We start from the raw sequence: 15,327 nt of genomic DNA on the forward strand, positions 1-15,327 counted from the left end.
TAAGTGGAAAAAGGTGGAGTGAGCCCTGTTATTAATGATCACATTTAACAATACCTTCAGTGGACTCAAAAGGGCATTATGGGGGTTCCAGTCCAGGAATTTTGATTACAATAAAAAGCGAAAGCATTAAGGAAAAGCAACACGTTGCCTTAATAATTAGTACAACGCTCATTAAGAGCACTTAATTTTGGATTAACTATAAAAAATGTTACCTCACTAAACTAATATGACAAAACGTTACTAAACAGTTACCATTAATTTCATAATCCCTGATTTTCTGAGTGAGGTTTATATTCTTTTGACCTAAAATACTTTATAAAAAAAAAAAAAAAAAAACAAAAAAAACATAATTTTAGACCTACTGAATTGAACAGTGAAGCGCAATGTAAATTGGCTAGTGTGCTTGTGATTCTGCAATTTCACAACAATCATTTTATTTCAGATTCAATACAAATCAAAGTATACAATATATTTGCAGACATAGGTATTGGCACCCTGTATAGTTAATTCAAAAGAAAAATCAATTTGTATTACACTTAATAAATTATGGAATAACATTAATTCAGATAAGGGGTGCCAACACATACGTTTGAACAAAGAAGACTACGCGGTGATCTGATTCAAACATTCAAAATCCTAAAAGGTATAGTAGACCCAAGGGACTTTTTTGACCTGAAAAAAGAAACAAGGACCAGGAGTCACAAATGGAGATTAGATAAAGGGGCATTCAGAACAGAAAATAGGAGGCACTTTTTTTTACACAGAGAATATAATGTTGTTGAAGCTGACACCATGGGATCCTTCAAGAAACTGCTTGATGAGATTCTGGGATCAATAAGCTACTAACAACCAAACGAACAAGATGGGCTGTATGGCCTCCTCCTTTCTTATGTTCTTATGTTCTTATGTTTGCAACTGTATGCATAGTGAAAGAAAAATAAATCTCTTAGCAATGCTTATATAGTAAGTATGGTTTACAACTGTTAAGAACAAATCTGCATCACTGTCCAAAATGTGCAGAAATATAGATCACTTACATTTGGAAATCCAGATGCTGTACATGTTAGTTATGAGAAAAAAAATAAATCCTAGTGTCAGGTGATCACAATGATAACGCTTAAATATTATTTTAAAATACTGCTAAAATTTCTGTAAAAAACACTCTTCATTGTGTTCCAGGGATCCAGACATTCATTATCTGTGGTATAGTGATTATAAGCTCCATGTACAAGATTCTGAGAGAAACAAAATTCAAAAGCAGAAGCAGTATTAGCTTATTATTAGAATTAATCCATCCATCCATTATCATTAACCGCTTAATCCTTTACAGGGTTGCGGTGAGATGGAGCCTAACCCAGCAGACACAGGGCACAAGGCAGGACTACACCCTGGACAGGACGCCAGTCCATTGCAGGCCACCTCACTCACTCGGCAATTTAAAGTGACCAATCAACCTGAACAGCATGGCTTTAAACTGAGAGAAAACACACACAAACATGGGGAGAACATGCAAACTCCACACAGACCCCCTAGACAAGATTTGAACCTAGGACCCTGGCACTGAGGCAGCAGCACTAACCACCGTGCCGCCCCGTACAGAAAACCCTCCAGCAGAATACAAGCAAAATTAAAAACAGAAGTGTTCCCTGACTGGGAATCAATCGCTAACCACTACGCCACCGTGCCGCCCTGTTAGTATTAATATTTTAATATTTGATAAACCCTGCAAGTCATCTTGGATAAAAGCATCTGACAAATACATGTATTGCTGCTATGATAGAAGAATTGCAGGAAGGATGGATGCCAGGATTTCATCTGAAGTCAAACAAATTGGTGTCTGTCACAACATTTCACCTTGCACTGTTGCTGATAGCTTGTGATATTTCAACTTGCCAAAACTTGTGTGGGTTTCTGGGTCATGGAGCAAACCGTGGATGTTCCAAATGCTGGAAAGTTTTTCTGGACAGACTGGTAAGAAAGACTACAGTGGTTTTACTAAAGATGAATGGCCTGAAAGGACACAGCACTCACATGAAGTGGGTTGAAGAAATATTGAATGCAACAATTGTGGCAGATGAAGAATTTTTGGAAAGACAGTATGGTGTGAGATATTAAGCATTGTTAGAACTTCCTTATATAGACATAGTAAAAATGCATATAGTTGACCCAATGCACAATTTATTCCTTGGAACAGCCAAACGTGTCATGGACATTTGAAACTGCAGATCAATGGAAAAATTGGACGATATTGTTTTAAATACCTTGCTTCAAAAGAGTGCTTCCAAATGTGCATTTGAATGTTTGGAGATTGTTTAACAAATATTATCCCCTCCCACTAACTCAACACGACACGACCATCATGACAGTAAAAATAGACCTAATGAAGCGTTCTTACCTTTTATATAAGTTAGTGATCAGTATCAAATATCAGGACTTTCTTCCTATGCATCGGGACGCATTTGCTAGGAAATCGGGATTGTCCCGACCATATAGGGACTGTTGGCACGTATGACAAATACGTAATTTAAAAATGTTACATATTTAACATTATTTTGCATTTCAGGAGGTGTTCTTGTTTTGGGAAGCACTACTGTATGGACAGCAGGTATACGAGCGATTTTCCAAATGTTAAAGTTTCAGTCATGGAAAAAATTGAGCTCCCTGCTGCGATGGTTCACATCAATCACATGATGTACTTGGAAAGTGTTGCTTATACAGTATTATTAGTATTATGTGCTTTGTTTCATTTATTTTTACATACAGTACTTTGTATAATTAGGACAGAAAACGAACAGGAGACTGGTTCTCATCATGCATGTGTTTCAATTACAAGTTTGGGAAGAAACAGTACATTAATTGGTTAAAAACTAAAGAGTTAACGTCTTTGCTAAACCGTGGTAAATACGTGTAGTTCAATACCAGCCAAGATAGCTATTGTAAGAGAGAGAGATCATACAGTATATGTAGGCTACTGTAGAGCAGCATGATTTTAAAAATGGTACATTCCTGTAGTGCAACAACCATGTAAGTCATAACGAGCAATCATATCTACCATGGCATACGTTTTTCATTTCTGTATTTGTCCTATCAAGAGGATTTGACAGGGTCCTTTTTTAACATAGTACAAATCTTATCCCTTAGTAATACTATAATGATTTCCATTACACGAGAGTAGATGTTAAAACTTCATGTTGATTTGAACTCGGCTCTCGCCAAGATAAGCACCAACTAAGACATAGCTTTACAGTAAACTAATGTGATCCATGTGTGTCACCATCCATTTGCGCTTCCTTCCATATAATGATGTAGATATCCTTCTGTCTGGTGTTGATGGCTGAAGTGTAATGCTGGCACCAGGGATCAGCTTATTTGCCTCCCTGGCGCATCAGCAAACACAACAGCCGCGATGCTGGCTCCAGGGATCAACCCCAGTGCGGTCTCCCCAGCACATCAGCATGACAACCATCAGGATTGAGCTAAGTAGGGTACATCTCTGGGGTCTTCAAGTGGGCACCTTCCATCCTCTGTTTCATCAACTAGCCCACGACACCTCAAGAGGGCTCGACGGTGATTCTGGTGTCCCAGCATCACCCCCCTCCGTCCCCCACTCAACTCAGCCCAGTTTACTTACCCGTACATCAGCGTTTCTTTCTTTCTATTGTGCTTGAGATCCCCAGCCAGAATCTTTCCGTCTCAACCACAGCCAGTTGCTGCTCCTCTCTGCTGCTTCAGATAAGTTCTTCACTGTGCGACGCAACTCTTGGCCACTGAATCCGACGTCTCTGAGAAACCGGGTTGTAGAGTGTGCCACAAATCCTTGATAACCCACTTCCACTGGGTAAACCCGGACTCTCCATCCTCGCTGTTCCGCTTCAGTGGCTAGTTGAGCATACCGCAGTTTCTTCCTGTCATACGCCTCATCTACAGCATCCTCCCATGGCACTGTTAACTCTACCAGGTGAACAAGGCGTGCTGATCCAGACCACAAGACAATATCTGGTCAAAGGTTAGTGGTGGCAAACTCAGGTAGAAGAATAAGTCGTTGACCAACATCTGGCAGCATTTTCCAGTCTCTAGCAGCTTCCAGTTGTCCTGAGCGAGGATTGGTTTTAACACCTTTTCTTGGTGGTTGCTCTCCTGGGCGGAGGAATATTGTCTTTTGTGTGTAATGTTTTGATGGAACAGGTGGCAACTTATTGGTCATGTTACACTTGTCTTCCAATGCTAAGGCCAAACATCGCAGCACCTGGTCATGGCGCCAAGTAAACCGCCGTTGGCTAAGAGCCACCTTACATCGTGTCAAAATGTGCCTTAATGTTGCAGGTGATGAACACAAAGGACATGAGGGATCCTCTCCTACCTAGAGGTTTAGGTTCTGTGGTGATGGGAGAACATCATATGTTGACCTGATGAGGAAACTGATCTTGCTCTGTTCCGTTGACCATAGGTCTTGCCAGCCAATCTTGCATTGTTCCACACTCTCCCATCTCATCCATTCTCCCTGCTTATCCTGGGAAATGGCCTTTATACAACTTACCCTCTCCTCCTGCTTTTGCACCTCGTTTACTACCATCTTCCTCCATTGAGCTGGGGCTGCCTTGTGCCGTGTAGGAGGAGCTGAACTGAGACCAAGACCCCCTCTTCCATGCTGAATTTGCCCCATGATATCACCAATTCGAAGGGCAGCCTTTGCATCCTCCACAGCTTTCTTTGCCACCCACTTTCTTCCAGTTTTCAGCACAGGTGCTGCCTCCCTTACGCATTTGTCACGTGACTCTACTAATGTCATTTCCAGTCTGACCTTGGCGCACTTAAACTCCTCGGTTAGAGTGGATGCTGGTAGCTGCAGTATTCCTTTACCATAAAGTCCCACTTTACCTAGGCAGCGTGGAACTCCCAACCATTTCCTGATGTATGAACTGATTAAGGCTTCCAGCTTCTCTACTGTTGTCAAAGAAATCTCGTACACAGTCAGTGGCCACAGCAACCTCGGCAGTAGACCAAACTGAAAGCACCAGAGTTTTAGTTTGGTAAAGCGCTGCTGTCTATGCTCTTCAACCCTTCCACTGCTTGTTGTCTAACTTCTCCCGCATGAACTGTGTCCTTTAGATCCCCTTCGTACCATCTCCCAAGACTCTTCACTGGCTCCTCAGACACTGTTGGTATTGCCTCACCGTTAATGAAGAACGTCTACTACTTTACCTTTAATTATAGAGATGCTCCTTCATTTAGTGGGCTTGAATTGCATTCGTGCCCATTCAATGTTATTGGTAAATTTTCCCAATAACCGATTAGTGCAGGCTACTGTTGTAGTCATAGTTGTCATGTCATCCATGTATGCTCGAATTGGCAGTAGTCGCATTCCAGAAGCCAAGCGCTCTCCTCCCACTACCCATTTTGATGCCCTAATGATTACTTCTATTGCCATGGTAAAAGCCAGTGGAGACATGGTGCATCCTGCCATTATTCCAACTTCTAGGCATTGCCATGTAGTGCTGAATTCTGAAGTTGATAAACTAAATTGCAAATCTCAAGTAGGCTTTCACTAAATTTGTTATTGTCTTTGGTACGCTGAAAAAATCAAATGCTGCCCAAAGAAGTTCATGTGGCACTGAGTCATATGCATTAGCCAAATCCTGGAATGTCACATGGAGCTCCTTCCTCTCCTTTTTAGCTGATTGAATTTGTTGCCAGATCACATTGATGTATTCTAAGCATCCTGTGAAACCATGGAATGCCCGCTTTTGTATTGAAGTGCCAATGAAGCAGTTCTTTAATAGGTAAGTTGACAATTTCTGAGCAATAATGCTGAAGAAAATCTTGCCTTCTGCATTTAATAGGGAAATAGGGTGAAACTGGTGGTGATGAAGCCCTTGCTTTTTTCACAGCTTGCTCTACTTCTTTCCACTTAGGTGCACAGTCCTCCATTTGGTATTCTGGTGGAATGATAAGTGGGATGGCTGAAGGAATTGACATAGGCTCCTGCCTTTTTGAATCTGTATGTGTTTCCTCCAAATATCTCTCCAGCTCAACCTTAGATGCTTTTAGTGTGCCATTCTTCTCACTTGTGAATAACTTTACAAATTTGAATGGGTCTTTTATAAAAGTTAGTTCTCGTACGCTCCTTTTAGTAGCGTTTCCGTAGGCGCTCAGCTCTGCGCAATGTTGCAAGCTTATCTTTTATGACCCTTTTAAAGATTGAGTCCCTCCTTCTGACTTTGTTCTGCTTTTTTCCATTGCTTCCTCAGCTGTTTCCTTTTTCTAAGCGTTCAATCTCCTGCTGCCGTCTAGACTTTCCAGGAATAGTTTGTACTTTTTTCCTTCCTTTTTTCAACTCCAAACCTCTCGCTTCCATATGCGTAGATGTCCCCAAATTTATCCAGCTCTTTTTCAACTGTTCCACTTAACCTTTCCAATGCAAAGCAGAGATCTGTGTTTACTGTGTCTGTAGCAGGGTGATTGCCCTGCACGTGTGTTTAGTGTTGGTATAATTTTTATGGGGAAATGGGTTTATTGTGTGTTTTGGAGTTGATTTGTTTTATTACATTTATTGTTTACAGACGGGCGCTCGATTTAGACTTGCTGCCTGCTAGGCTTGGTTGAGGGGAAGGGCAGCAAGTGATTGGCTGTGCTGGACCTCAATCGGCAGGTGGGCGGGTCTTGACAGAGTGCCCATCAGTTCAAAAACATCCGCGGGATATGGTTCGAGGCGACTGTAACGCCTTGCCAGAGGGGCGCGGCGTATACTCGGGAGGAGAGGGTCCGCTCTGCAGGAACGACAGCTACGCAACCTTGAGACTGCAAGCGGTGCTTGTGAAGGCAATTCCCAGCCAAGGCCGTATGAAGCAGCAGGAGTCATTGTATGAATACCGGCTCATGAGTAGGTTAGTTAGGGGATTGTGATCAGGGTTTCCCCTGGGTTTCACTAGTGACTAATACTTTCTAAAAACATTAGTCACTCCAGATATTCAGTAGTCACTACTGGCGCACAGCTCAAGTCTTCAAGGGTGTTATGAATCCTGTTTTTATTTTATACCTTAAATCACTGTATTGACCAAAACAATTATTTAATTAAACCATTTTAATAATGCTCTACAGTTTAAATACATTGGTAATTTACAGTTGTAAAGTTTTAGAATATTAAAACTCAAGAACCAGATTTATTTGCCCTGAAAAGCTACATACAGACACAGAATGCATTATGAATTACTTATAACATATATGTCTTTTTACAATAAAGAAAAAAGTGCTAGAATATTGTATACAACCCATGGAAACAGAGTTCTGCAATAAGGCTGAAACTTTGCTGCTTGTTTTCTTTTTCTTTTTTCTGACGCTTGTGAGCTTTGTTTGTACTTTTTTTTTTTCTGGTGTTCCAAATTCAAGTCTTCATTTTCTACAACTTGTTGTTCTGTTTGTTCTATTTCACTCTTGCTGTGGCCGCGCTGAAAAAACGAGTGGATTTTCTTCTGCGACATTTTACAGTATTGGCCAACAGTTTTGTTTAATTCGCGCGCACAAGTTTACTGCGATCATGTATTTATATTGATGATAGTTATAGAAAAGAAGGCAAAGAAAAGTTCACTATCCACGCATCTCTACAGCTCACCTCAATATGAAAACATATTACTGCACTGTAAACCCGAATAGTTAAACTCATTGAATAAATTAAGTATTGGAAACACAAAAGGTATAAAATAGTAGTACTGACACAAACGTTTTGGGTTCCCTTAACTTGCAACTCAGTTTTGATTTTGTAGCAATTATGTTTGATTCAGATTAACTATGTGGGATTTTATGTAAAGAGAACTTCTGATATTAGATTTGCTGACACACAAATCTTTTCAGTTTGAGTTTATTAACGTGTGACGTCACAAACGTCATTGGCACGGTCGAGAAAAATCATCTAAAACATGGCTGGTCTTCCTGGAGTTCGACTAATATTGTAGGTTAACTAAACGTTTAATCTCTTCTGTCTGCGGCGGTGGAGAAATTGTATACGGTAAACTTTCGAATCACTATCAAGTCTGTATCGTTTGTTATAATTTTACAAATTTAACAGTTCATTTCTGCTCAGCTGTCAGCCCGCTAAATCAGCTTACTAGCCGGAAAGCTAGTTAGCTATCACAGTTGAGTTGAGAATGAATTGAATAAGTACCAGGATAGTTGTGTTGTGATGCAGATGCTAAAAATCTAAAATATTTCAGTTTTTATTTTAAACTAATCTGTTTGAAATTTACGAAAGGCAATTTTCAAATGCAGGCTAGCCAATTGGGTGTATTTTTTGCATGACGTTGGACAAACGCATCGGTGCGATTGGCTGGTTTGCCTGTGTCTCACTGCAATCCTGGACACTTGTTTTCCACACTTGACGAGCAGTGTACCCCCGGATAAGGTCTCGGTGAGTACGAATGTTGATTGCATTAGCTTCTCAACCGACTAATGATTCAATGATGTAAGCACTGTTTACATATATTTGCTATGTTTTAGATGCCTTCAGCTTTGTCAAGAGCAGTATCTATCACGATCTGAATTCTGTGCATACCTATGCTAACACGTTAAATGTCTAGCTATCTAACGCAACTAACTGGCAGCTTTCTAACATGTCTTCAGCTTTGGACTATGTAACGTTTACCAGGCCCACCGAGAGGGAAATTTTCCCCGGGGCCCAACGCCGGATTCCAGCCTTGCTGAAGCACCCCCAGATCATCACCGATCCTCCACCACATTTCACAGTGGGTGCGAGACACTGTGGCTTGTAGGCCTCTCCAGGTCTCCGTCTAACCATTAGACGACCAGGTGTTGGGCAAAGCTGAAAATTGGACTCATCTGGGGGTGCTTCAGCAAGGCTGGAATCGGGCAGATTTGTCTTTGTGAAGGATGCATGAATCAAGCCAAGTACAAGGTTGTCCTGGAAGAAAACTTGCTTCCTTCTGCTCTGACAATGTTCCCCAACTCTGAGGATTGGTTTTTCCAGCAGGACAATGCTCCATGCCACACAGCCAGGTCAATCAAGGTGTGGATGGAGGACACCAGATCAAGACCCTGTCATGGCCAGCCCAATCTCCAGACCTGAACCCCATTGAAAACCTCTGGAATGTGATCAAGAGGAAGAGGGATGGTCACAAGCCATCAAACAAAGTCGAGCTGCTTGAATTTTTGCGCCAGGAGTGGCAAAGTCACCCAACATCAATGTGAAAGACTGGTGGAGAGCATGCCAAGACGCATGAAAGCTGTGCTTGAAAATCAGGGTTATTCCACCAAATATTGATTTCTGAACTCTTCCTAAGTTAAAACATTAGTATTGTGGTGTTTAAAAATGAATATGAACTTATTTTCTTTGCATTGTTCGAGGTCTGACAACACTGCATCTTTTATTAATGTAGTTTATGCTAAAAACGTATGTTATTTGATGTTAAGTAAGCTTCAGATTAATGACTATTATACACGCGGTAGCGAGACATACCAGTCCTTCCCCGGGGCCCATGACGGCTCTCGGCGGCCCTGTCGTTTACTTATCAACCTGGGTAGCTAGCAAAATAATTCAAGCTTCCATTCATTTCAAATAGGTTGCATGTAGCTATGGAAGCCATTCCTGCTAGCCTGTTAACTTTAGTAGCTAGCTAGCCTGGAAAAAGCCAGAAGAAACTTGTAATGTCGGATGGCCATGCACGTTTTTGATGAAATCGCATGGTGGCACCAGGTGCACAAAATGGTGGGTTATAGTAGACCTGGTGGCTATGACAAGATAGGTCTAACGTTAGCAGCCTTTAACATGGTGTAGCTGAGTATTTTGCTCCATGATAATTATCAAGTAAAGGTATTTTGTTTTTTGTTTTGAAACTGTTGGGGAGGGACAGAGGTAAGGCGGTGACATTGATATTTTGCCATGTTTCTTTGACATTTTTTAATCTCAATTACTCTGAGTGTCAATGTTACAATCTATTGCAGGTCAATTTAGCCATTGAGCTCTGATTAAATTGGCTTTGAATAAAAATGCATAGTTGACCAAGTACTTTAGGTTTCAAATTATTTGTCATGTTTCAAAATGAGGAATTAAGACATCAATTCATTTTTGCTAATGAGATCTCTATTTCTCTCTACAGGCTTGACCTGAAGGATGCTGGTTCTCATCTAGCTAGCCTAGGCCCTATACTATATCCCAGAAGTGAAAGGTACACTTTGCAAAAACACATTGGATTACATTTGTGATAAACATGTTTATCTTTACCATGTAGGGTAACAACATTTGTTATGCTTCTGGGTTGCTGATGGAATGGAATGGCTTGGAATTGTAAGTTGTGTGCGGCCATACTTCACTCCAGGACAGAGTTGCTAAAACACTATCGCCTGCAACATAGTCACTATTCAAGAGTCAGTCCACTTCCGTGTCTCTACAATGATTGTGTTTGTACATTTCATTCATTCAATGGACTCAAAACTCATCTATCATGATACCACACTGTGCACGCTAGTAACACAATCTACAGTACATCTAAAGTCACTGTTAATAGCACTCACTGTGCTACTGGAATGTTTCTATCTGTTGGAGTGAATGGCAGTCTGCCTCAATTCTGCAACATTGCTCAGATCTATCTTGTGAATTACAATGTTTCCTTTCTCTGTAGTCACTTTGAGTCATGGTATGTTGAACATCTGCATTCCTACGAGCTGTCACTTACACAAGGGAGCCTGTCTGTCCACCTGCTATCTGAACTCAACGACACTGTCACGTTTGCTGCTTGCACCGTTGATGGCCGGCTGCTGTTGACCCCCAAGAGATACATTTTACTGAGCGAGTGCTGAGTTAATCTTGAAGTGAGTAATCTGTTGGTTCATTAGTGATACAACTTTTTTTAAAAACATATTTTTTCCCTAAGGTGATACTTGTGCCTAGATCAGCTGTGTTTCTAAAGTGAAGGAGTTGTTCTTGTACTTTTGCTGACACATTGTCTTTTACAAGTCGGTGTAATTGTAAAATTACTTTGGTTTGAGCTCATTATGTAACTACCTTATTATTGCCTCATTGATAAGGTTATGTTTTGATATTGGGTATGCAAACTGTTGAAACTGTTTATCCTACCACAGAAATATGGCAGCCGTATCCTCTCAAGCCTTGAAACTTCGTGTCATTGTTGAAGCTGACAGTATAAGGAAGATTAAACTTGACACCCTCCTCGAGTCTGTTGATGACCTGAAAAGCATTTTGAAGGACAAGCTCAAGTTGGATGCAGACTTTAGCTTGCAGTACAAAGACCCTGATTTTGATGGTACACTTATCTCCCTAGTGGACATTGACGAGTTGCCACAGAAAGCTACACTGAAACTTTTCATGGCAGAGGTGGAAACAGTTCTATTTCAACTACAGACACAGAGTTGCTGTCAGATGTGTCCTCTCCAGAGCGACTTAGTAGATGGCTGCCAGGTATTTTTCCCCATGCCCACGTTTGCTTATGAGGTAGAATTGAAGCTCAGAGAAGGTAACACTGTCTTTGAAAGAAACAGAAAGTGTCTTCAGTTATCTAGAGATCAAAAGCATGACATCCTAGAGAAACTTGCAGCTACTATTTAGTTTCAAAGCAGCTGAAGCACTTGTTTCCAAACACCCCTGCCTGAAAGAGCTTGGATCTGAGACTGGCTGGTATGGACGGAAGAACAGCATAAAATACAAATTGGGTAACTACAGAACCAAGTTGAGGAGACCAGGATGTCAAGAGGTCAGTATAAACGCAGGAAAAAGAAGCAGAAGTAATCCAGAGATTGAACCATCGCACTCAGAGACCCAAGCGTGCTGAAGTGAACTTTTTGCCTGACTTCCCCAAAGGACAGGACATGGCAAGTCTTGAAAGACAGAGGCTGGAGATAATCCAAGAAGTTCAGAAGACTGAGAAAACCCTACCCCTCATCGATAGGATGATGCAGACGACATTTGTCCTGCGGCGGCAGGAGGTAGTCACCAACAGACCACCTGTGAGATATCCTTGAGCGATAGCCGGCTCTACATTTGGAGTCGCAGGTAAAATTGCACAGCTTTGTTTTTTCAGCAATATTTTGTTTTTCCATATAATTTTAATTAAATAACTTGTCTTGAATACTGTCACTTGTCTGTCGTTTCTGTGTGTAGGTGTATGCAGAGTTCCAACGGATCACAAACCAGAACTTGCCGAACATCTTTTATGAAGAGCTTGACCGCCACACTCTTCGCTTGATGACCTTATACCGACAGAGGGCATCAGAGACAGGAAAGACATCTGATGCTTTGGCTGACATTCTGAGGATTCATGATCTACAGGTAAGATGGTCAATGCATATGTCATTAGGTCACTGCATATCTAAAGATGGGAATCAGACCTGGTTCAAAGTAAATCAAGCATAATCTATTTGACTCGGGTCTGGTTGGAATACTTTGTTACATTGTTATCACTTTAGTGATCTGAGGGTTCATGTACTGGTGCTTGTGTGATGCATGATGTATCCATTCTAACTATTCACAAGATTTGTGTGCCAGGTAGACAAGTATGATCCAATATGAAGGTCAACCCTAAGCCCTCCTGCCCTGTGCACTTTGGAGATCTGAAAAGATGTGACAGGTGTAGGCAATATGCTAGCAGCTCCATAGAGACCTCTGATAGGCTAGTTGGAATGTATGGCATATTGCTGTCACCTGCCAAATCTTGTCAGATCTCCAGAGTGCATAGGGCGTGAGGGCTTGGGCTTGATGTTGAGATTAGACCTATGTCTCAAAATGGATTTGGGATTATTACCTCTTCAGGACCAACATGATGTCCACACAAGGCGTACCACTGTGCTCCATGCCCTTCCTGTGTTGCTGCGCAAGAAGGTCTCAGGATTTTAAGACATGCAGGGTTAGTTTTTTGCCCCTCTGGTGTGTGTGTGTGTGTGTGTTGATTGTGCGCATTTCAAATTCAACATTATATCAATCTCTGGTTGTTATACAGTAAGTTTTTAAAGCTATTTCAGTCACTGAAGTCTTAACCTTGGTCTTCTAAATGCTACTTTTCCTGTCATTTGTGCATTTCAGGTGGAGGATTCTGATGAGCCAGATGTTGGTGATGCACCAGTCGCCATCCTTGCAGTGGTCAGTGATGACGCTGAAAAGCCGGTCCACTTCAACCCAATCAAGATTTCCATTGTCCTGGAGAGTGAAGTCATGGTGACCAACCTACCCAGACTGGCTGACGCTTTCCTGGTAATGTTCGGTCTGATCTATGCTCTACATCTGAGTTATCCAAAAGAACTGGCCAACACTTTTGAGTTCGTTCAGAAAATCCTGCTGGGTCTAGAAGATGGGACACTTAAGCGAAGACTGCAGGCTTTGAAGAATGACTTGCTGATACACGTGTAGTGATTGACCAAAGACACGATCCGCCTGGGTTCTGGTGGATGCATTATTTTTATACTGTGGAAGACATTTTGAGTTTGCAGCCAGTGTATGAGTTTCATTTCTCTTATTTTCTTGTGATCTTAGTTAGGATACTGAAAGAGCTGTTATGGTAGCTGGAATACAGAACAAATCGAGTTTTTGTTTTCTAACAGGGAAAGGCCACAGAAGGGTTTTACTTTAGTCATATGGCCTAAGGCAGGTGAGTGGAAGGTGAAGGTGACGTAACAGAATTGTTGTAATACAGTTGTGGGCAGCACCTATGAGCCCAGCTTTAGTTTGTTGATAATCATTTGATGCAGTTAATTCTACTTAATATTAATTTTTAGGTTGCTCACATACTCTGCCAACATGCTTCTGGTGAGCTTTCTCTAGAGAATTTCTATTGTTGAAAAGCACTAAGCTCACGGTAAATGTTTTTTTATTTTTTCTCAGACTATCAACATCTGGAAGCAGAGGCTACCTCAAAATGGTCAGTCATTTTCTGAATCCCAAATAGACCCCTAGCTCCTATGTAGATCTGAGTAACAACCCCACCCTGACTTCTGACAGGCTGGACGGATTTTTTTTTATTTTACCATGTTTACACTTCTCCTAGCATCTCTATGGGAGTATCTATAGAGTAGGGGCTTGGCGATGATTTGGGATTCAGAGACAGGATCATTTAACCTCTTTTCACACTACAAAGCAAAGTTGCACTGTGTAAAGTAACAGACCTCTCAAATACTTTATGTGGTTATGACACCATTATTGCACCTTTTGTTAAACACAATTTTCAAATTGTTATCGTTACGATAAAACATTCTTGTTTTAATTATGCATTTGAACATGTTTTTTTTTTATTTGGGTTAACTTTATATATTGCATGTATTTAGTTTGAGTTAGTGCTACTCAATTAACCTCAGGTAATCGGTTGCCTAAAAAAAATGGATTAACCGTACAATTGCCTTTTGAGTTCCACTAAGTTATATTTTTTAATTTACATTGAAGTTACCACAACTTAAAAATGTTAAGTAAAGAAAATAAGAATAAGTGTAAGAAAATAAATCAGTAAGCAGAACACAAACACATTAAGTTATGGCGACATAATATGTATACATTAAGTGCACTTCAAATGGGAAGTTGTTGTTAATTCAATGTATTGAGTTTTAATTAGCAAAATAACTGAGTTCATCATCATACTATTTTAAAGTATAGTTTAATTAAACTTGAAAATTATATTAACTAAGAATAGTAAGTACTGTATACATTTTCATTTTAAGTTTCATTACTCAAAAAATCAAAGGCAATCAGTTGCCTCAATTTTTGAGTTAGTAGACCTTATCGGGGTTTACAGTGTGGCATTTTTAAATTATTGGTGATTAAAACCTACAGTACTGATGCTAATTAAAAAATAATAATAAAACGCTTACCAAGTACCAGTGTGATGGATGTCCCTGCTTGTTACCACACAAATCACTGATGATGGCAGGGAAATTGGAGAGAGCTTCAGTCACAAGACATTTTTGGCGTTTTTAATCTTTGATGGTATTTCGTCTTGATTGCCCTTTGCTAGTAATGTACTTGTAATGAGCAAACAATCCACATTTTTTCACTGGATTGGAAGCTAAAAACTCTTGCTACTCTCACACCAGACGTAGTCTTGGCAATACTAGACCGCATGGCAATACTGCGGTTTCTGACTGGCCATACATTCTGTATTTTGAAATGAACCAATAGTACTTAAGTTACAATAAACTTTAATCGGGTCATTGAAACAAATAAATATCGACTTGCAGGCATGAACGCACACAGGAAATAAAACGAGTTAAAGACTAGGCTTTTAGTTTTTTAAAATGTCTTTTTTTGTATCCCAGACAGACTGCAGTAACCGCCCAACTGTTTATATTACATTTAAACAACAGGGCTTATTTAAAATGTACATA

The 15,327-nt window shown here is 40.6% G+C and overlaps 1 long non-coding RNA gene across 8 annotated transcripts in view; it reads left to right on the forward strand.

Moving 5' to 3' along the window:
* LOC131737584 (uncharacterized) overlaps nucleotides 1-15,327 on the forward strand; it is a 62,547-nt gene that overhangs the window by 39,643 nt on the left and 7,577 nt on the right. For 3 of the 8 annotated variants that reach the window (XR_009329226.1, XR_009329228.1, XR_009329227.1), the window contains exons 3-7: nucleotides 1,331-10,175; nucleotides 10,629-10,818; nucleotides 11,089-12,016; nucleotides 12,125-12,292; nucleotides 13,043-14,219. This is a non-coding gene — a long non-coding RNA (uncharacterized LOC131737584). Of the gene's footprint in view, nucleotides 1-1,330; nucleotides 10,176-10,628; nucleotides 10,819-11,088; nucleotides 12,017-12,124; nucleotides 12,293-13,042; nucleotides 14,220-15,327 lie in introns of those variants that run through there. The other 5 variants (XR_009329231.1, XR_009329233.1, XR_009329229.1 and 2 more) reach the window with 5 other exon arrangements.

This window comes from Acipenser ruthenus, chromosome 7 (genome assembly GCF_902713425.1).
Source record: "Acipenser ruthenus chromosome 7, fAciRut3.2 maternal haplotype, whole genome shotgun sequence".
In the NCBI taxonomy this organism is placed as follows: domain Eukaryota; kingdom Metazoa; phylum Chordata; class Actinopteri; order Acipenseriformes; family Acipenseridae; genus Acipenser; species Acipenser ruthenus.